Raw genomic sequence first — 22,154 nt, 5'->3', positions numbered from 1 at the left:
AAAATACAAAAATAAATTAGGTTGGATTCAAAAGAGAAATATGTTTAAAGTATGTAAAATCAAATGAGATGAATAATAGAATACGAAATTTATTTTCATACATATGTAAGCATGTAATTATAATAATTAAATTATGAACCGATCGATTTCTTTTAAAAAAGAGCATTCATGATACCAGGTTTCTGTTTATTAGTAACATATTCATCAAACATTTTCCAAAAAGTTTCCACAATCCAAGGAATAATCGGAACTATCGGTGCTAGTTACTGCCAGTAATATTCCATACAATGTACTTTATTTATGTAAATTAGGCCGACTGACATAAAAATTTGATTTTGTTACACCTCAAAATAAACTATGATTTGTTTTAGGATATAAAATATTTTTTTTTCTAGTGATAACCGTTCGTGAGTTGGATGGATCATTGTTAAAGGTTAAACATGGACATGACAAATATAGGCTTGTTTGCGGTTGGAAGTGCACTTTCAAAAGATACCCGATATTATATGTGTTGTTTTGAGAGTAAATACAAAAATTTTAAAAAAAAGGTCATCCTAAAAAAAATATTTATTATATTTTTTAAATATTTTTTGATGAATTGAATAAGATTGAATGAAATAATAAAACAAAATTTACCAAATTTTTGGGGATTTTAAATGTTTAGTTAGTTTTCATTTTGATTTTATACTACTTACCACCATTAACACAAAGTCTGGTTATGTGTTAACTAATAGTTATAATGTATGAAAGCTGTCAGTATAACTATTAGTTAACAGATAACCAGAATTCGTGTTAATTGGGGTTATTCATGTTTTGATTAAACAAAATTTAATTTTAATTTTAAATGTTTACCTATGTTTTTATTTTCACTATATTTTTGTTACTACTGGATTCTAGCTCATTCGAAACGTATTATTAGAATTGAAAAAGTACCATAAAGACCCACATTTTGTATTCCCACTCAGCATCATGAATGCCTAATTTCATATTTCTGGGCCCATTATTATTAAAAATGCAAAAGAAATGTACCACTAAAGTCATCTTTTACGAATTCTAACTCATTCAGAATTATGTGTGTCCAATTTTTATGTCTATTATTATAAAATATTCCATAAGTAATACATATTACAATCAGTGTTGCCATACATTTTTTGAAGAAAACTTTTTATTTCTAAAAAAAAAACTTTTTTTCAACAAAAAAACTTTTTTTTAACTACATACATACTAAAATTACAAAACCCAATTCGTACATATAATTAGACTGAGATAATTTATGTGAATTTAGTGATGAAGACACTTCAAATCAATTACCATATTTAGTAAATGAATTTGAGAACATCATTTTGAAATGAACGGTTCAACTTATTGATATCATAAATTTACAATTTTCCAAAAAACTTTTTTTTAAAAAAATAAAACTTTTTGCATCTCAAAAACCTTGCAAAAAAAGGGAAAACTTGACATATGGTAACGCTGATTACAATAAAGAAATAGTACTATAGCCAACTATTATGTACATAAGAAAAATAATTTAATATAATAAAAAGTACAATTAGAAGATAAAGTACCAATTTTCCACAATTGAATCCCCGTCAAGTTGGAAATTAAAGTAATTTCCTGATTATAGAAATTATAGAAAATTCAAGAAGTACCATTTTGAAGAACGAAAAAGTACTACATAATTAGTTTGGTTTATTTCTCTTTTTTTGGTATCATAATACCATTTAGCCCCTTATTCTTGATTATTTCTTTACTGAGATGCATATTAGCCAACTTTAATGTATATAAGCTAACTAATTTAAACCGATCGGTTTTCAATTTTTTAAAACCGAAACCGTGGTTTTGAAATTCATCGGTTTTTTGGAAACTCTACTAAAAACTAATAATAATAATCAAAATTTGTGTTGTACGAGTACGAATGAAAAAAATAATCTTTCAACTTATAAATGTACACAAGGAAAACCTTGTCTTGAAAAACAATAACGAGTAGTAGTTAAATGCGTGACCTATCAGAAAAATAATTTGAAAACTTAAACAAACAACACAAAAAATTGAGTTTCCAATTTTTATTTGGGTGGCATTGCTTGTTGCCCAACATGTTTCCTTAACACAACTCACGATGTTGTTGAGGACTGCTGACTACTGGCTGGCGGAGCATGAGGGAATAGAAATAAAAGAATCAAGGTTTTGTTCTTGGAATAAAATGTTGAAGGAAAGACTATGGAAAATGGATTTGTATGAGAACAAGACCTTGATTTATTACCTTAAATGGTAAATAAACGAATGCACATAGTAAAAGTTAGGAATGTATGGTCACGCACATCGTCAAACCAAAAAGAAAGTTACAACACATACAGATGGTATTTGCAAACTGAATTAAGGTAAATATTCGATTAATATTTAGAAATATTGTACACTCTCGATCAGAAGATTAGAACCACTGGAATTTCTTTTAAAATTTTTTGTCGACAACTAAAATTTCACTACCATCGGGGAACTTTCTTAAGATTCCAAAAATAACAAAAACACCACCATTAAAGGTTAATTTCAACCGTAGTTTAAAAGTCCTTTTCCAAAAAAAGACAAAATAAAATTAAATTTTTTCCGTTCATATGATTGGAACCACTTTGAATTTTTAATTTTTTTTGCAAATAGTCGTCTTTGATTTATGCATTTAACTATTTGTAGAAGAAAAAGTATTCTGAACATAGCGGAGAGAGCCAAAATCGATGTTTACCGTTCGCAAGGATATTCCTTTAGGGCCATTGCGATGGAAAATGGGAGAAGTCACAAAACTGTGATGGGATACTTAAAAGAATTACAAAGGGAGGATTCCAATCGCTTTAACTCCAACAGAAAAGAAAAATATTTGAGGAATGCATTAAACTCGTCTCTTTCAGCACCAAAAATCAAGCCGGTACCCAGCCAAGTATCTCAACGATAAAAAGAGGCATTGCGAGCTATAAATACCTGATATAAAAAAAAATTAAGAAAAAACCTCCGATAAATAATGTGCGCAAAGAAAGTCGACTGCAATTAGCTAGAGAGAATATGACATAGGGCATTCTAATAAGAGGTCATGTTAATGATTGGCGTATTCTGGTGATATTTAGTGACGAAAACAAATTTAATATGAATGATCCAGATGGCTACAATTATTATTTTCACGATACGAGAAAAGAGGAGCTATTTTTAAATCGCCATTACAGCAGAGAGGGCGGGGTTATGGCCTGGGGTGCTATAACATATTACGGCACAATTTATTTAGAATTTCAAAGTACAAAAATGACTGGAGAAACCTACAAGACTCTGTATTTTTGAACCAATTCCATGGGTTCTGCAACAAAATAAAGCACCTATTAATAATGCCAGAGTTGTAAAAGAATTTATTTCATACCAAAACGTTAATTTTCTATTAATTAACTATTAAAATGTCTAAAATATTATCAATAAACTTAATTAATTAAGATAACATATGTTTTATATTGCATCACGATCTCAATTTTAATATACAGTGTCGGACAAAGTCGGTGATCCAACCTTCAATGTTAATACATGTGGTAGCATTCCGGCTAGTTCCAATGAATTCAAAAATTGAGCTGTTAACATCATAATTTTTTGGTGCCAAAAGCATTGGCGGTATAATGTAAAAATTAGATTTTTACACACCCTCCGCCCACAGACCGAATATCAAAAATCAGACTTTACTTTATCTTAATCGGTCTAGCCGTTTTTGAGTTCATTCGGAACATACATACATACCCACATACATAGATTATAAAATAGTGCATTTTTAATTAGAATTAATTTAATGGTTCTAATCATATGAACGGAAAAAAATTTATTTTGTCTTTTTTTGGAAAAGGACTCTTAAACCACTGTTGCATTAAACTTTAATGGTATTTTTGTTATTTTTGTAATCTTAAGAAAGTTCCCTTTCCGATGGTAGTGCAATTTTAGTTGTCGACAAAATATTTGAAAATATGTATATGACCTACTAAAAACAGAAATTCCAGTGGTTCTAATCATCTGATCGAGAGTGTACTTTAAAATGTGACGATTTACAAAATATATGATAGGATAGGATAGTTAGACATATTATTTTGTATATTTCTGGTTATAAAGATCATCTACATATATTTGTATCTTTAATGATACACTGGTTTTTGTTTGTAAACCTTGCATCTTCATTTTCTAACATCAAGTAATAAATTGTAATTATCCCTGTACAAAGGAGAGTAGGATTTGCTTATTTTAACCAGATGTTTTATTGTCGCAGTACTGCAGTGAAGTGCACTTGTTTACAATTTGTTGCCATTAACATTCAGTTGAGGTATATTCCAACCAACATAAATACAGTGCCGGTCACAATAATAAATAGAATAAAAAAATAAAATTACCCAGATGTACACCAACGTAAGAAATTGTTAATAATATGTATTGTAGAATATTTTATTTTATTTGTTTAAAAAAAAAAATGCTGCAAAATTATAATTTTAATCTAATTATATCGAATTTTGAGCAAAGTTTAGAAAAATTATCCTATTTTTTTAGTTACAAAACAGTGGTGTACGAAATAATGTCTTAAGTGAGCTCTAGTTTTAAAAAATTATGATTTCTGGACACAGAAGTGCCTGAATTCAGAATAAAAATATTTATAGAAAATAAAAAAGGGTATTAAGACATTGTGTTCCATTAAAAATATCAAATATTAATGTTGCGAAACGACTATAACGCCTTTAATTGTAACATGCTAGGTCCACTGTTTTTAAAATCAGTCTCTTATGTTCTCTACCATGGTCAAAAATGTCATACAAATATTTTTTTTTGCCAAACAAAAATGTATATTTCTGCCTTACTCAAAGGTAATTTTATTGCGGAATTTCGGGGTAATCAGTTTATTCAAGAAACTAAACCGTTTTTGAGTTACGCGAATGTATGTTGTGCAACCTCCTCCATTTTCGAAATAACGGAATATCTCGAAAATACGAGCTAACTTAAAAAAACGGTTAGCACCACTGAATCCAGAGTATCCGCATTAGTTTAAGTCCTTCTTGACAGAAAAAATGTGTCAATTTCGTGCAGTGTTATTAATGAAATTTACAAAAGTTAAAAATAAGTTGACAACGTTGGTATTATATTATATTTTAAATTAGGTTGATTAAAATCAAATATTTTGATTTTTATATTTTCAAATTATTTATAAAAATCGGTAACGGTATTTAGGGGTTGCTAAGCGGTAACTGTAGCTGAAATGGTATTTTAAGGGTGAAGGTGTCAAATATCTCCATCGATTATGTCTATATGGATTACATTGTTAGCTTAAAACGCAACCAATTATGAATTTCTAACTAATAAATAAAATAGCAAAACTTAAAAGGCATTTTAAATTTTCGTTATAGAAAATATGACCCTAAAAAAATAAGAAAATTTGTTGGTGGTAAACAACTTGGAATTTGCTACATATGAAAACATTTTTTAAAATATTATAGATTTATTTAGTACATTGTTGGTTTCGTTATTTATACATATATGTTTTGTTTTTTTATTCCTAGGAGGAGTTTGGTTTTCTAGTTAAAAGTCGTTATGACTTAGAGTTGTGTTTTTAAAAGTTAAAGAGTTTCTACTTTTTTTAAGGTTCATTCTAGAGCAACATAGTCAACAAATAAACAAACAAACATACAAGTATTCACATAAAGATAGAACAAGTACATAGATTTATATGTACACAGCACAGTAGACTTTATTCAATGTTGTTTGTAGGTTTGTTCCTTATGTTTCTAGAGGGGATTTTCTAGCAACACTTTTTGCTCCTTTGATTGTACGTGTGTATAGTTTTAAATGGAATTTGTGTGTTTAAATTTTTAATTTGAATGTAGAAACAACTTTCCTCTTGCATGTTACGAAAGATGGAAATGAAACAACAACGTTTACTTTCTTTATTTATATATATTTTGAATTCAAAACTAAAAGTTCTTTAAAACAACTAAAAGTATGTAATAAAAAGAAAATCTCTTGAAGACGGAATGTTTTTGGTTAGAGCAGAGTAAAAGGATGCAAATTTGAAAAAAAAAACACTTAATTAAAATTTCATGTTATTTTTCCAAATCTTAAACAAATCAACTGTTTTAGATTTACCTTTAAATGCATAATAAAAATGAATTTATGTTATCTGACATTTGATAGGTTTGCTCTAATATTCCTATATTGTTTTTATTTATAAGTGTATAATAATATTTAGTAATTATGTATTTTAAATTAGTTATAAATATCCATTTAAAATAATTACAGTTAGAACCTATTATTTAGTGAATAAGTCGATAAGCCACAAAATCAAAATATTGAAAAAGTTCTAAGTTGTATTGAGTTAACAGATATTTTTACCAATTTTCACTCATTATCTGTTCGAATTTCTTTGAGGTTATAAACGTCGGTCTTTCAAATGCCATTAATTTAATATCCATGTTGTCAATATGCATTAAACAATATTCAAGGTATACCTCGATCAAAAATCCTTTTTTTATTTTTTTATGAGATTTTTTTATTTGATTAGAAGTAAATTATCATTACTCGAAAACTATTATCGATAATGGGATGATTTTTTTTGTTATGTTGGTAGGATAATAGGAACTGATAGATTTGTCACTGTACCGTTTATACCTGATGTGTTAATTTTTTTCTCAGGTGATATATTTTAATCAAATTTGAATTTCAGTGGAATAAAAATGCTTTTTTAGAAAATTTTCTTCCGAAATTATACTTTATCGGTCGTAAATGGTTAATTTATGTAGGTAGGTATCTACACAAATTTTGCTCCAAATAAATTTTATATAAACAGAATTAATGTCACCTAATTTTTTGATGATCGGTCCATAATTAGTCATAGCTCCCATATTAGGCCCGCTTCCAAAAATCACTTTAACGAGCATAAATCTCTTAAAAATTTTGGTATAAAAACAAAATTCAACAGAAATAACTTTCATATAGACATAAATCACACGACCTAATTTCATGGCGATCGGTCCATAATTAGTCATAGCTCCCATTTAATGCCCTGTTCCGAAAATCTATTTATCGAGCATTAATCTCTTAAAAATGTTGGTATAAACATATAGTCATAGCTCCCATATAAGACCAGCTTCCGAAAATCACTTTAACGAGCATAAATCTCTTAAAAATTTTGGTATAAACATAAAATTCAACAGAAATAACTTCCATACAGACATAAATCACACGATCGAATTTTATGGCGATAGGTCCATAATTAGATATAGCTCCCATATAATGCCCTCTTCCGAAAATCATTCACGAATCATTTTATCTGCTGATAACTTTTTTAATAATTATAGCTGATTCAAAAAACTAAAAATTTGGATTTTCATACTAAATGCTATACAAAAATTAAAAGTTCAACTTTAACCTTAAATTGCTCAACAACTGCTAAACCGATTTTAATGAAATTAAAACTGGAGAAAAATTCAAGATTCCAACAAAAAAAAAATTCTAAAATATCTCTATCGGTTCAAAAGTTACAGAGTTTTGGCCGATGAAAAACTATTTTATTTACGCAAAAACCTTCAGAAAAATGATGAAACCCGAAAAACAAATGAAGTGACCTGATCACAAACGAACTCTAATATATATATATGTATATATCGACTCCGCTAGCTGTAACCTGTAATCCAGAATATACATATGTCTATGTCATTCGATCTGATTAGAGCTGAAATATTAATTTTCAAAATGGTTACAAACCTCTAGGTTTGGAATTTTCCAAAATCCGTAAGTTCAAAAACGAAATAAAGTGGTAGTGTTTTTAGTATTTAATAATATAAATATGTATATGACGGACTGAATTGAACAATTTAAGCATAGTTAAATAAATTATTTTATTGTGAATCTAAATATTTTATTGTGAATCTAAATTTTTAAATAACTGCTAAAAAAAACACTTTTTGTAAAAACTTGAAAAGCGACCAAGTGGGGGTTGTATATCCCCGTTTTCAAAGATTTTGAAACACCCTCAAAATTTAGAGTTATTTTGAAAAAACTGTTTTACGACAGGTAGTAGTTCTTTAGTACCTCTAACTAGAGTATCCAAAACCGAAACCGGTCAACCGGTTTTTTCATCTTTGTAAACTCCACCGGTTTCAGTTTTTTAACTTTTCGGTTTTTTGACAAACCAGTTTTTGTATGACGTTTAACCGGTTTTAATGAAATATATTTTCTAAAGCTCATTCAAACATATTTATGAAAAACTTTGATACCATTTTTAAAAATATTGATTTATTTTATAGAAAATTTTAGCATTTGACAACATTTCGTAAAAGATATAAAATAATAGCATAAAGAATTCAAAAATGCTAAATTTCCATTAAATAAAAATTTAATATAAACCTCTAACTCACACATTTTTAGAACGAAAAAAAAAACAGTTATGGTTATGGAAAGCCAACGAATTAAGCTTTCATAAAATGTTTTTAAGAAAATTGTATATATAAAAAACGAGACATTACTTTGTAAATCGGTTTAAATTTGCAAAAGTTTATAAATTTTTTCGAAAAAGTTCGAAAAAGTTTTTGACACAATTTGTAATGTACTCAACAAGACCTATAACCCCACCTTGTCGTTTTCCAAGTTTTTTTCTCACTGTAGCACCGTGTAATACAAATATATGTTGATTACAATGGATAAAAATATATTTTAATAAAAATTATTTATACAAAACCAAAATTAACATTTTCTAATTAATTGTTTTAATGTCCAGTTTTTTTTTGGTTTTATTGCTGTTGTTAGTTTTCAGTATGTGTAAAAAAATACGATGTAAATTCGTAAACAAAGTAGAAAAAAAAAACGAAAAGACAAAAAACAAGGTCACATTTTTTAATTTATTGTTAATTTAGATAAACAAAATAAGTAGAGCAATCCGTTAATATAATCGTTTGAAGAGGGGTAAGTTAGGTTAATGGTTCTGGTAGCATACAATTAATATTGCTCATACGTCTACGTCTACATATGTAAGTACATACATATTAAAGACCTGCACAAGCTGCATTGTTTAACACGAAGACAATTGCCACATGATGCTTTTGTCATGTCATGTTATGTTCTTTTACCTACTTAACAGCAACACGCAAAGGCAATGTATATCAAAACAAAAAACAAACGCAGCATCATTTTAACAACATCATAACACACACAACATTAAAAAAATTAACAGATGCATGGATGACATGGAAAATAATTTCAAGTCATTTAAATCATGTATGAGGCCTTTTTTGTATGATATGATTTCAATTCACTTGTAGTATTTATTGTGTGCAATAAGAAAAAATCTATATTAATATATAAATGTCTTTGTAAGTTTGTTGGTTTGTTTATTTGTTTGAGCATCACGCCTAAACGGCTGAACCGATTTTATTGATATTTGGAACGTAGATAGATCCTTACTGGGAAGCGTCAATAGGCTATATATTTTTTTACTACGACAGGGCTAGCGAAGCGCACCGAGTCAAGCTAGTTGACTATAAAAATACAACTGAAATTTATATTATATAGTAGGTCAAAATAAAAATACGAAAGTACACCAATGGGTTTTTCAATGTTGTTTTGGAAAATTTTACAATATTTAGTAATATTACCTGTTATAGGTATTATTACTTAAAAAGGAATACGTGGAATATAAGCCATAAAATGCCAATAATTTTCATGGAATTAAAAATGTAATGTGTTTCACATACATATTTTAAATACTACCTGACTTAGGTACAACCGCTCGAATATTATTAACGGGACATTTAATAATTACATTGCTAAATAAAATAAAACTTCATGAACAAAGCCAATTGGCCTATTAGACGGTGTTTAATTAAAGAAAATTAAATTAATGTATAAATCCTTAACGGTGAAGTTTATAATATATTTAATGTTTAAATTTAATGAAGTGTCTCTGAATCGTTCGCGGCATAATTGCTACAAAAATATAAATCTACGAAAATGATCCAATGGAACAAAAGCAACTGCCCAACGATTTGAAGAAAAAGTGTAGGGCATTTATTGCGTAACTTCACAGAATTTTTTTCTTTATTTTTTGTTTTCAAATAAAATCTAGAAGGCTTGAACAAAATTATTTAAATTTTCTAGTATATTTTTATGTTATTCAAAAATGTTTGAAATTTTTCTTGGAAAATATTTAATTTTTTTATGATTTTCAGCTATACAATGAGAAAATATGTATACGTTTCAGACTTTTCTATACATTTAGAAATATTGGCCAATATTGGGATATTATACAAAAATATTTGAACTACATAATGCAATTTATTATAAAATAGCAACAAATTTGTGTAAAAAAATTAAAAATTTCCTTCATGTACAAATTAATAATATTTATGAACATGTTCTTATTCTGAATGAAAAAAGTTTGGAAAAAATTCATGTTCGATTAATAATATTTATTAAAAAATTCATTCCAATTATGAATTTCTTTTTCCTGTGTTACACTTTATTATTTATATTTTTAAAAATCCTTATATTATTTGTTCTAAATATTTAAAAAAAAATATATAATGCTAAATAATAATATTTCTCAGATTTTCACAGTTCAGCAGTTATGTACAATTTCATTCTGCTATGCAATTTTATTCTGCCTAACAATGCGACACTTGTTAACATCAATTCAATTCAAGCTACCACACATAACAACAGCATCATCAATAGTTATAGACATGACATGGCACAACACGGTTTTCGCGGCGCAATGACATGGTACAACATGGTTTTTGCGGCGCGATGACATTGAACAACATGATGTGCGCGTCGACACAACAAAACAAAGCATCAAATTTTGAAGTAAGACATTTTTCTACAAAATGTTGTCTTGTGCAGGACTTTAATACATATGTACATTCATATAAATATTTATGTATGTAGATCTATTATCAATTTGTTTACGTGATCACTAATGTGCACTGCACTGCAATGGTTTTGTTTTTGTTATTAGTTGTTCTCTCGTTTCTTTAATTTAATTTGTTTATTTATATGTACAATAGAGCATTCATGGGCCCAAGTGAGCTGGTTGATACTAGCTGCCTTCATAACCTAACCTATGTACAATAGAGTAGATCAAATTCACTTTTTATGCACTGCGTACGTAATATGATGACCAAATTTAAACACCCAACCATAATTTCAGACAAATCTCAAAAATTTAGAATTGTGTGAAGGAACGTATAAATGATTTAAAGGGAATTACATTAAAATGAAAAGGAAGGGATCCATGAATGAAATATGTAAGGGTTTTTGTTTGTGAGACACGTGACAACTTGTTAAATTTTTTTCAGTTTTTTTCTGAAAATTTATAGATAATAGTGTTTATAATTTATAAACACACACCAAATTCTTTAAAACGTGTAGTGTTTATTAACCGGTTTACCGAAAAACCGCTTTTTCTTCAAAATCTCGATTTTTTGCGAACCGGTTAATTTAAAATGTTGATTTTCGGTTAACTGGTTTATCTCGTTTATCTCGCTTTTACCACTCGGTTAACCGGTTTTTAAAATTTGGGACTAACATCAATAAATCTCGGATTTTAATAACCGGTTTTTTTGAAAAGCCCACATTTCGAATATCGAAGAAACCGGTTTTTTTTCTCGAATAGCCGGTTTTTTCTAAAAGTGTGTTTTTATGAGTTTTAGTGTATTAATAAAAACTTTAACTTTAAAAAATCGATATTCTCCAAATTGTTTAAACTGTGTTTTATTCTTAAGAGATTATTTTAACCTCCATAAGATGCTCAAATTTACTGAAGTAACGATCTTCCAAATTTTTTTCCAATTTTTTTTTAAACCTAACGTAATTTTTGACATTGGAAATTTAATAAAAGTCAAAAAATATGAAAAATGTCAACCACTCACTTTTAGAAAAAAATCAATTTTAATTTCAAAATGGGTCAAATTGGACCCGAATACCTTATGATAAGAAAACACAGCATTGGTATCTAACTGGGGAATCGCATAAAAGTATAATGTTCAGCAGGTGTTATGGAAAGAGACAGATATATATTAGTTAAAGCTCTGAAAACATTTAACTTAATTGTGCGTAACAAAAATTCAAGATTTGTGCTTCTAATTTGTTTTTCTAAAAACCTAACGTAGTTGTTGATATTTGAAATTAAATAAAATTCATAAAATATAGAAAAAAATAAATTTTAATTCCAAAATGGGTCAAATTTGACCCGAAGATCTTAAAGGTTAAAAAAGTAATCAAAATTAAATAATTTTCCAAAAATAATTTTTTGTTATTAAAATACCTGCTTATTCTTTATCATAATTATATCTTCTAATATATAAAAATCTCGTGTCACAATGTTAGTGTTTGAACTCCTCCGAAACGGCTTAACCGATTTTTATGAAATTTTGTATGTATGTTTGGTAGATATGAGAATAGGTCGTAAAGTATATTTCATACTGCTAGGTCATTAGGGGGTCCCTATCCAGAAAAATTGTTTCCATTTTTTTGCCAAAAACTTTTTTTCGCATTTGTTTTATTTGGCATCAAAAAATACATATAACCCCAAATTTACATATTTTTTAATCGCGATTTAATTATTTTTATATTAGCAAAATATCCAAATAATTCAAACAGACCGAAACGGCTCTACCGATTTATATGAAATTATGTATGTATGTATAATTGGTAAGTATGATATTTCATACCGGTGGAACCAAAATATTCACGAGAACTAATTTGTATGGCAGAACAACATTTGCCGAGACAGCTAGTTTTATATATATAATTACATATATATTATATCTCTTTTTTCTTGTAGGTTTTTCCATGAACTATTTTCATTTTAATAACTATTATGTATTTTAATAAATAAAACTTTTTTTCTTCTTTTGTGAAAAAAACCGGTTAACCGGTTATTATTAAAAAACCGAAATCGAAACCGGTTTATATTAAATTTAAAGTTTTCGAAGAAACCGAAAACCGGTTTCTAAAAAATGTCGAAGAATCGATCACCCTAGTAATAACCACAGTTTTTGAATTATGGCATAAAATAGATTGAATTTCGAAAAACGGAGAAAAAACGTATTAACATATTAATTTAAACTAATTACTATTAATAGTTAAAGCATCGACACCTTATACTTCCTCCATACAAACAGGGCCACCCTAATGTACACACATACATATATGTATATGACTCGTTCACAATTTCTACTCGAAATTACATTGTCAGACAGTAAAAATGTTAAGGGAAATGGTAGTAAAAAAATAGTACATATATAGTAAAATAAAAAGTGTAGAATAAAAAAACGCGCCTATAAATTTCCTGAGATTTTTTTTTTATATTTTGATGTTTGTTTCGATTGTATTGTACTTGCTCTAAATGTAGTAGTATTGTCTATTTGGATGCAGTAAATGTGAAAAATTTACATATCGCTCATCGGCTGCAAGAACGGCTAAATTCAAAAAGTAACATTTTACAGTTAAATAGAATAATACAAAATTAATAGTTGTTTCCGCTTTTTTGGTTTAGAAAAAAATGTATTTGTAATTTTTTTCCTTCAGAAATAAATGTCTTTTTATTTTAAAAAGTAATTGCAAAATTTCAAGCTCTAATTTTGAAATGTATAAAATTCTTCTCTTGTAAAAAATTCTCTTCTCTTGTAAAAAAGGGAAAAGTGATAAAGGTCTTTTTTCATTAAAGGTGACTATATGTTCATATGTATATATCTATAATGTACATACAATATATAGCATTTTAGATGAACATTCTTGGATACAAAAAATCGTAAATTATTTGCCACACACCTAAAAGTATGCTATGTAGCAATCTATTTGTTTTGTGCATGTGTGTGTATCGTATGTATTGTTTGCTGATATCCTGTTTGTGACTATGTGTTTGAGCTTTGTACGACTCTGTGTGTAAAATTTTAAATATAAAAAAAGACAACAACAAAAACGGAATATATTACTATATTCTTTCTGATGTCTGTCAAAATCATTCTTACAATACAAACTCTGTTATTAGTAGCATGTGCTACAGTTTCCACTTCCACTTTTTATTTTGGGTTATTGTCCATTTGTTGCATTTGTGTGTGTATGTGTATTTATGTGTGAGTTTTATAAAACATATTTTTGGGGATTTTTATTTTTTATGTGCATTTTGAAAGTCGTGAGAGAGCTTTTCCGTTTGTAAATAAATTTCGTGGCTGGGGATTCCAAATGACATATAGAAATAAAACTGTTGCGGAAAACAAAAAATAATAAGCATTTCTGCAGGACGAATGTGTTATTATTTGAAATTTGTGTGTATGTATGCGAAATACTTAATATTTTTTCTATTCTCTTGCTGTTTAAATATTTATTGTCATTCAGTTTCTTCATTAATTTTGTTTGTTTGTCATTCGTACCTTAAATATGTATGTATTAACTATAGTTTAAAAATTAAGCGTGATTTAAATTAAAATTGATTTATAATTTCAAAAGTTATAATGTGTTTCCTGTTCACAATTTCGAGCAATCTCAGTCTTCAAAAAAAAAAAAAAAAAACTCGGGAATTATTACTTATTTGTTTATTTTTCAAAACAAATCACTATAAATTACAATCAACACATATGTATATTGTACACAATCTATACCTTTTTTTTTGCAAATTTTGTTTTCGTTTCGTTTTTTTATTTTATTTTATTTTATTATTCTTTTTATTCTCATCATTCTCTACAATGGCAATCAAATTGCAATTGCAAATTTTTGTTGTTTTTGTAGCCGCTGTTGTTTGAACATACAAATACACCCTGCTGAGTTTAATACTATTGTTGTGTAAATGTATGTATGTATACGATTACTACCCATGTTATTATTCTGTTACATACTATAACTTCTCAACAATACCCTACTCCCTCATCCCTCCTCCACGACACACACTGTAGTTTCAAATAATAAAAATCAATGTATTAAAAATAAGAGTAACTTATTAGGCAATAGTAGACTATTGTATGCCCTTTGTTGTTGAAAACGAAATATTATTGGATAAATTCACTGAAATTTATTGTTGGGGAATATGCTAGTTCCTATGCTTAATAATACATCATTTCAATATTGGACGCTTATGCACTAATCTAAATGTTGATTTTATTTATTTAAATCCAACAAACTAATGGCAAACAAGATTATTATGAATCTTTTGAGTAGCATACATAAAAATTACAAGCACTGAAAAAAATAAAATAAAACATTTATAATATGCAGACTTTTTTATTGTATGCTACATACATAAAAATCAAAATTAGGATTGCCCCAAGAAAAAAAAATTAAGATGACTTTATTAAGATTCAGTTCGTGGTATTCGGTATATAAATATTTTGTAGTCCAACCGAAACCAGTATTTTCAGACCAAAATCGAATCTAATATTTCAATATACTTTTTCATTCAAAAAAAAAACTTCATCGTTTCATTTAAAAACAGCTATCACTAGAAAAAAATGTTGTCATCTTAAAATTAAATAAACTTAAAGACATTTTTTTTTGTGTCAATACAAACGAGGGCCATCCTAACGTATGTAAATACTACTAAATATAGTAGTAAATATTTTTTGCTTTGTATGCAATTATTTTATTAACATGAATAAGTTTCAATGAAATATTTATATGATGCAATGAACTGTACCATCGTATCATAATTAAATACAAACATACAAAAACAGGAGGCAAATTAAAAATATTGTATTAGAAAAAACAAAAACACTAGATTTGAAATTTATTATTAAAAATATAGTCGCAAATTATAACTTACAGTAATTTATTTTGTTAAAGAGTTTTATAACTGAGAAACAAAATATTGAGTCCAAGGTCTTACCTATAAAGATACAAGAAAAATTGTTTGTATTATTATTAATGAAAAAATAAAAAATATAAGAAATAAGAAATAAATAATATAAGCAATACAAAACATTAAATTATTCTCTTACTTAATAATTATAAAAAATAAAAATATAACTACACGTTACATAAATTTATTTTAACAGCGCTTTATTAAAAACTAGTTGATCGCCCCGGCTTCGCCCGGTAGCTATTTACTAATGTTACTTATTCAAGTTTCTCTAACCCACATACACCTGAATGTTCTTAATTATTTGCAAATAAATTATATATATATTTGTACTGCATACTTTAGGGGACTTTTTTTATTCTTGACTGGACTAAAAAAAAAACTGTCGAGTTTTACCCGGAATTTTTTTTATTTTTTTCTTTACAAACCATGTCCTGAAAATTTCGAATCGAATAAAAAAAATTCAACAAAATCGCTACAGCCGTTCTCACGTGATGCCATTACATACATGGACCATTTAATTTTTATATACATAATATAGATAGATAGAAGAACAATCAAATGCTCTGATGTTATGTTTTCCCTCTTAGTAGATGAAAATTAATCGGGATATACATTAGGGTGTGTCGATTTTTTCACGAAAAATAGTAGGTCTATTTATAGTTTTTTTTTATTGGATAAAAGACGAAATGCGCAAGATAGGATTTGATTTTAGACCTATGGTTTCTTGAGGATACTTTCTTAGAATTTTCCGTAGATTGCGTTTCTGCTATACGATTTTTTACTTTTTGATCCTCCATACAAATCGAACCGGCTACATATTCAAAAAAATCAATAGAAACACAACATTACAATAAAAAAAAGTGATTCGAAAATAAAATAAATGAAAAAAATTAAACATTAATTATACGCTCCCTTGTTCGACAAAAGTACGTACATAAGTTCAATATTAATCATACAACCGAGTCTGATTTTTTGCCTGATTGTGTTAAAAAACATGTATGTATATTAGTATTTTGGAACGCATACCCTCTAATTTTTTTATATACAGTGATGGACAATACAATACAATCACTACATATGAATTCGATTAAAGCGGTAAAACTACAAAATTTGATTTCAAAATATAAAATTTGTTCATTATATATTAATGCTCATAACGTAAACAATAAATTGAAAAAAATAAAATAAAAAAATAACACATTCTTATGTTAAAAACGATGTCAAATCTAAAAGACTAAATAAAATATGCGACAATCAAATAGAATCAATAAAAAATCATCATAAGAATTCTTTGTTTTCTTAATATTTTGTTGCATATCAATTATTTCTAATAACATCATCAAATCTTTTGGGGATTGAATTTAACAAACTTTCGCATGTAGATCGGGAAATTGCATACCATATTTCCTGAATTTTCTGCCAAAGTTCTTCCTTGTTTTTCAATTTTTCAGGTCCGAGTTTGTCTTTTACTATTTTCCATAGGATTTAAGTCTGGTTATTGAGACGGCCATTCCATAACATGAATTTTGTTATATAAAAACCATTTTTTGGCAAGACCTGATGTGTGCTTTGGGTCATTATCTTGCTGGAAGAGCCATTTTAAGGGCATATTCCATTCTGCATGTGGCTTTATAACATTCTCCAAAATATTTACATACAAGTGCTTATCCATATTTTCTTTAATCCAATAAATTAGACCAACGCAATACCAAGAAAAGCATCCCCATATAATAATATTTCCCCAACCATGTTTAAACGTTTTTGGTTTTTGCCATTTTTTGGACGTCTAACCCATGTCTTATCATCACTACCAATTAAATTAATGGTCGTTTCGTCCGTCCACAACACATTTTGCCACTTCTTTATATTTTCTTGCCCACACTAATCCTTATGATTGCTCCTAGTTTTAAATGAAATATTGATAGTGATTCTATTGTAATGTCCGTCACTGTATATAAAACTATAGTTAAATATGAAATTTTGTCTTTCTATCATGATTGCAACCCGTGCCGACTTGCGATTTAGTTTTGTGGTGCATTTACAAGGGGAAAAAATGCAATTTTTTCAGTTTTTTTAAAAATTTTGCCATTAAATAATTACTTTTGCAATTTAGTTTAAAAGAATCGATATGTGTACGTAATTGTCGTTCTAATAAGATATAAAACACAAAAATTGGTGAAAAAATGTTAAAAATAGTTCGTTCATTTTGAATCAGTGATATTTCACATTAAAATTTTTTTATTTTATTTTTTAAGTTTGTTTTCAATTTTCCAATTTCGTCTACGGCTTTCCTAGAAACTTTGTTATTCCAATTATGTATCATATTTACGATTTAGTTTTTTTTTTCAGTCTGTTTACTTAATATTTTTATACGTATTGTTATTGTTGTTGTTGTTGATGATGTTTTTGTCTTTGCGAGAGCCAGAATACGTATGAAAACTTTGTTTTTGTTTTACTTACTTATTCATCCCTCTAATACTTGGCGAATCCAAGGTACATACTTTATTATTTACGTTTATAGTGTGTTCTAACTATCTCTCTATCTTACCGTCTGTATCTGTATCTGATGTAGCACTTATTAACGCGTATCGCATTGTATTTGCTGTTCACTTTCAATATAAGGCTAAATCGCATTTATCGAGTTTTGACTTGGAGCAGTCGGAAAGAGCGTTGGTTAGTCATTCATTCATTCATTTTATATTAGTTCTCTTTATAATTTTGTGTATATCTATCTATGTACGTATGTATGTATGTGTTGTTGTTGCTGTTTGTTTGTTTTTAACTACTTTGTACGTGAGTATGATTATTCGCATTATATTTTAATCGAATAAAAATTCAATATTTTTTTTTATTATTCGAACGAATAACGAGTAAAAAATTTAAAATAAAAAATTAATCTTCTCCCCTGCCCACGTTTTTGAGTAATGAAGACAGTTATATTCTTATCAAATTTATCACTAATTTCAAAATTTTGACTTTGATTATATTTAACAATTAGTGGATTGAGGTATTGAAAAAAAGCCATTTTACGTTTTTGTTTGGGAGTTTATTATACATAAAATAGGATACATACATTTAATTCAAGGTAAAAAATTAAAATTTTAAAAATGAAACTTAAATATCTTCTATTCCATTAACAGGAAGTCTGGTTATATTTGACCTTATTATTTCAATGTTGGTCACAATAATTTTTTTTATAAAAATTGTCACTATAACTTTAGGTTAAAAAAATAACTACAAATTGAGATAATGGGGGTTAAAGCATAAGGGCAGAGAAATAAACAGGATTTTATTTATTTTCCTATTTGCTTTATAATACATTAAAATATGTCCATATTTGTACAAAGTTTTGCAAACCAGAGTTGATCAACCTCACCTTGTTTTCTAAAATACATACAGTTTTTGTACATCATTTTGCAATCGGCCTGGTAGTTTAAAAGATTCAGACTATTTTTCGATCGACCGCACTGTTTGAAAGGGTATTAATAATAAACTGAATAAGCATGTCTTTGTGACTTGTTATCAATTTCAGTACAATTTCAAAACCGCAATTAGTTTATTTTAACAATAATTTCATTAAAACTAATTTTAAAATAAATACATACCACTATGATATTTAAGTGGGTTTTTTTACAAATTTTTAAGAATGCCGAATCTTAGATACCCTTCACCAAATATAAAGATTGAAATGGTCCGATTTACTGTGGAAAGGTTATTGAAATGCTTTCGATTACAATGTCTATGTAATCTAGTATATTAGTTGAAAACTAGGTAAAAATTCGGAATGTTCAGATATTTGTGGAACGATTTTAAGAATTACAGCAACGACGTATGTAATTTTAAAATTTATATTTTTAAATAATCTTCAAAGGAATCTAATGTCTCAATAAAAAATATATTTTTTAGTTCTTTATAATCTAAATACGTTATGCATTGCATTTTATTTTTCTTATTTTTGCAACAATGTATTTGTTACACGATTTAAATTGAGTTCAACAAAATCATGTGCTTTCTCTTTAGTTCATATCTTTCTTATTATTTTTAACTAGCAGTTTCTGTAAAACGGACGTTTAAGTTGAGTAAAAATGTCTATATCGTTTTGTTGTCGTATGTTGAAAAGGTAAATGACAACGTTATTGAAACGTTACAAAATAGATTCTTGTACTTTCCATAAACTTGAATCAAATTAGCTGATTCGCTATATATCTTAACGTACGAAATAATTAAAGGTTACAGAAACTGGGTAACAATTTGAAAAAAATTATATTACGCAGCTGAATATACACTCATGCGGAAAATACCAATGCAATATTAAGACAACAAATAGTATGTGTTTGTTTTTTTTTTATTATTTTTATTTATTAATACAGTAGTCCCTTCAAACATATGAAAGATGAAATTGTTGCCGATCGTCACAGATCTCACGTGTTAGTCACTTCTGGACGATAGTCGAAAGCTAATTCGAAATATACAAAACCAAAATATATTAATTAGTATAAAAGGTTTGAAAGAATTAATTCTTAATTGCATTTTCGAAATCAAAATAAATTTCATCTCTTAACCGTTCCGTTAATGCATTCATCATAAATGAATTCATATTCTTAATTCCTTTGTACTTTAAATTATTTCTTCATTATATATAGAATTAATTCCTCATTGAATCATTAAAATGTTGTTGAATTCAAATCAAATACAAAATAGCTTTAAAAATGTATTGAATGAAAAAATCAAATCAAAACTGAATTTCATCATTCAAATATTTTAATTCAATTTGTGTTTGATTTGAATTAAAAGGTTGAATGAATTCTGTGATAAATTAATTCCATTATGAATTAATTCAACGATGAATGAATAATTCTCTTTAAATAATAGCCTTTGAATGAAGCAAAATAATTAGATATTGGGAATTGATTAATGGAATGAATGGCGGCTATTTTTCAGTCCGAATTAAGCTCAAATTGAATTAATTAACATGTTACATTTGCACTCAAAGTACTCGCTTGTGATATAGAAACTCTTAGTTAATTTAATGTGACTGGCTTTCGGCGAACAGTAGTAGTTCTTCATAAAAGATACTTTTTATTGACTTTCGCTATAAAAAATGTTTGTGGGAATACTAAATATTTTCTATTGTTGTTATAAATAAATACATAAATGCATACGTATCTTTTTTTATTTTGAACAGAGACTTTTTTCATGATTATTTGAGTGTTTTTTTTATTATTTTGTTTTTCGTTTTCTTCAGATTCGTATTTATTGTTGTGTGATTGTCGAATGTGTACACAAATGCATGAATTTATATTTGTATAGATTTGTGTATGTTTAAATCTTCTTTAGGTCAGTTATGTTGTCATTGCCAATCAGGGATGGCAAAGTTGGGACAATTGTACAATTCGATCTTGAATCGAATGATTCATTCTGACACTTTAACTGTAATACTTCATTATTAACTTACTATAACTTGCTAGAATCCATTAGAATCGTTCGAACAGCAACAAATTACAACAAAATCTGGATATTATAACTTTAAGTATAAAAAAATCACGCAATTTTCAGTAAAATGTTTATGCTGATTGCTAAAATGTTTAAAATCCATTTGCCATCCCTGTTCCCACTTGTATTTCTTGTTGTTGTTGTTTGAGTAAAATGTATCGTTCAGTGATGTTCACATACAGCCAAACACACGAAAAGACACATGCTGCTTTAATAGGAAATTGAAAGATACATGTTGATATTGTTTAATTTATTTTAATTCATGTTAGAGATTATGAGGTTTTGTTGGTGTGTAATCAAAATTTGTTTAAAAATTAGTCAAGTGTGAATATTAGAGATTTGCGAATAAGAAATATCTTAAGCTATATAAAATTAAAACATTCAAATTGAAAAAATGTATCTTTAAGAAACAATAAGATGTTAATTTTTTATTTATTAAAAATCCATAATCTATATTTTTTCTTTATAAAAGTATGGATATTTTGCCGCCTAATCCGAAAAAAAAATTTGGTCAGGCAGATTTTATTATTTTTCAAAAATCGTTATATGTATCTACACAGGCAGTTCGAATTTTTGTAATTGGCGGCACACAATGTGATTGCTTTTTTCGTAATTCTTGTACACTGTTGTTCTTTTTTTTCAGGACCTATTTGATGAGTGAGGAGTATGTCACACATGTTTCATAAAAATACTCTAAACTACATCAACTATACGCCACCATAACCAACGTAGCACCATTTCATGGCTGCCACATAATGTGGTCAAATGTTGTAGGAACCGGTTGTTGTAGATCTCTATGTAGTAAAATGAAATACCAACA

The 22,154-nt window shown here is 27.5% G+C and overlaps 1 protein-coding gene across 6 annotated transcripts in view; it reads right to left on the bottom strand.

Annotated features, from left to right (window-relative positions):
- Positions 1-22,154, bottom strand: part of lilli (lilliputian) — an 80,987-nt gene that overhangs the window by 16,847 nt on the left and 41,986 nt on the right. Inside the window, exon 2 of one of the 6 annotated variants that reach the window (XM_065502386.1) lies at positions 15,803-15,865. The exons of the other annotated variants lie outside the window; for them this stretch is intronic. The gene's annotated coding sequence lies outside the window, so the exon portion shown is untranslated. The remainder of the gene's footprint in view (positions 1-15,802; positions 15,866-22,154) is intronic. 6 annotated transcript variants of the gene reach the window in all.

This window comes from Calliphora vicina, chromosome 2, assembly GCF_958450345.1.
Source record: "Calliphora vicina chromosome 2, idCalVici1.1, whole genome shotgun sequence".
Taxonomy (NCBI): domain Eukaryota; kingdom Metazoa; phylum Arthropoda; class Insecta; order Diptera; family Calliphoridae; genus Calliphora; species Calliphora vicina.
This window is presented reverse-complemented; position numbering and strand designations above follow the sequence as displayed.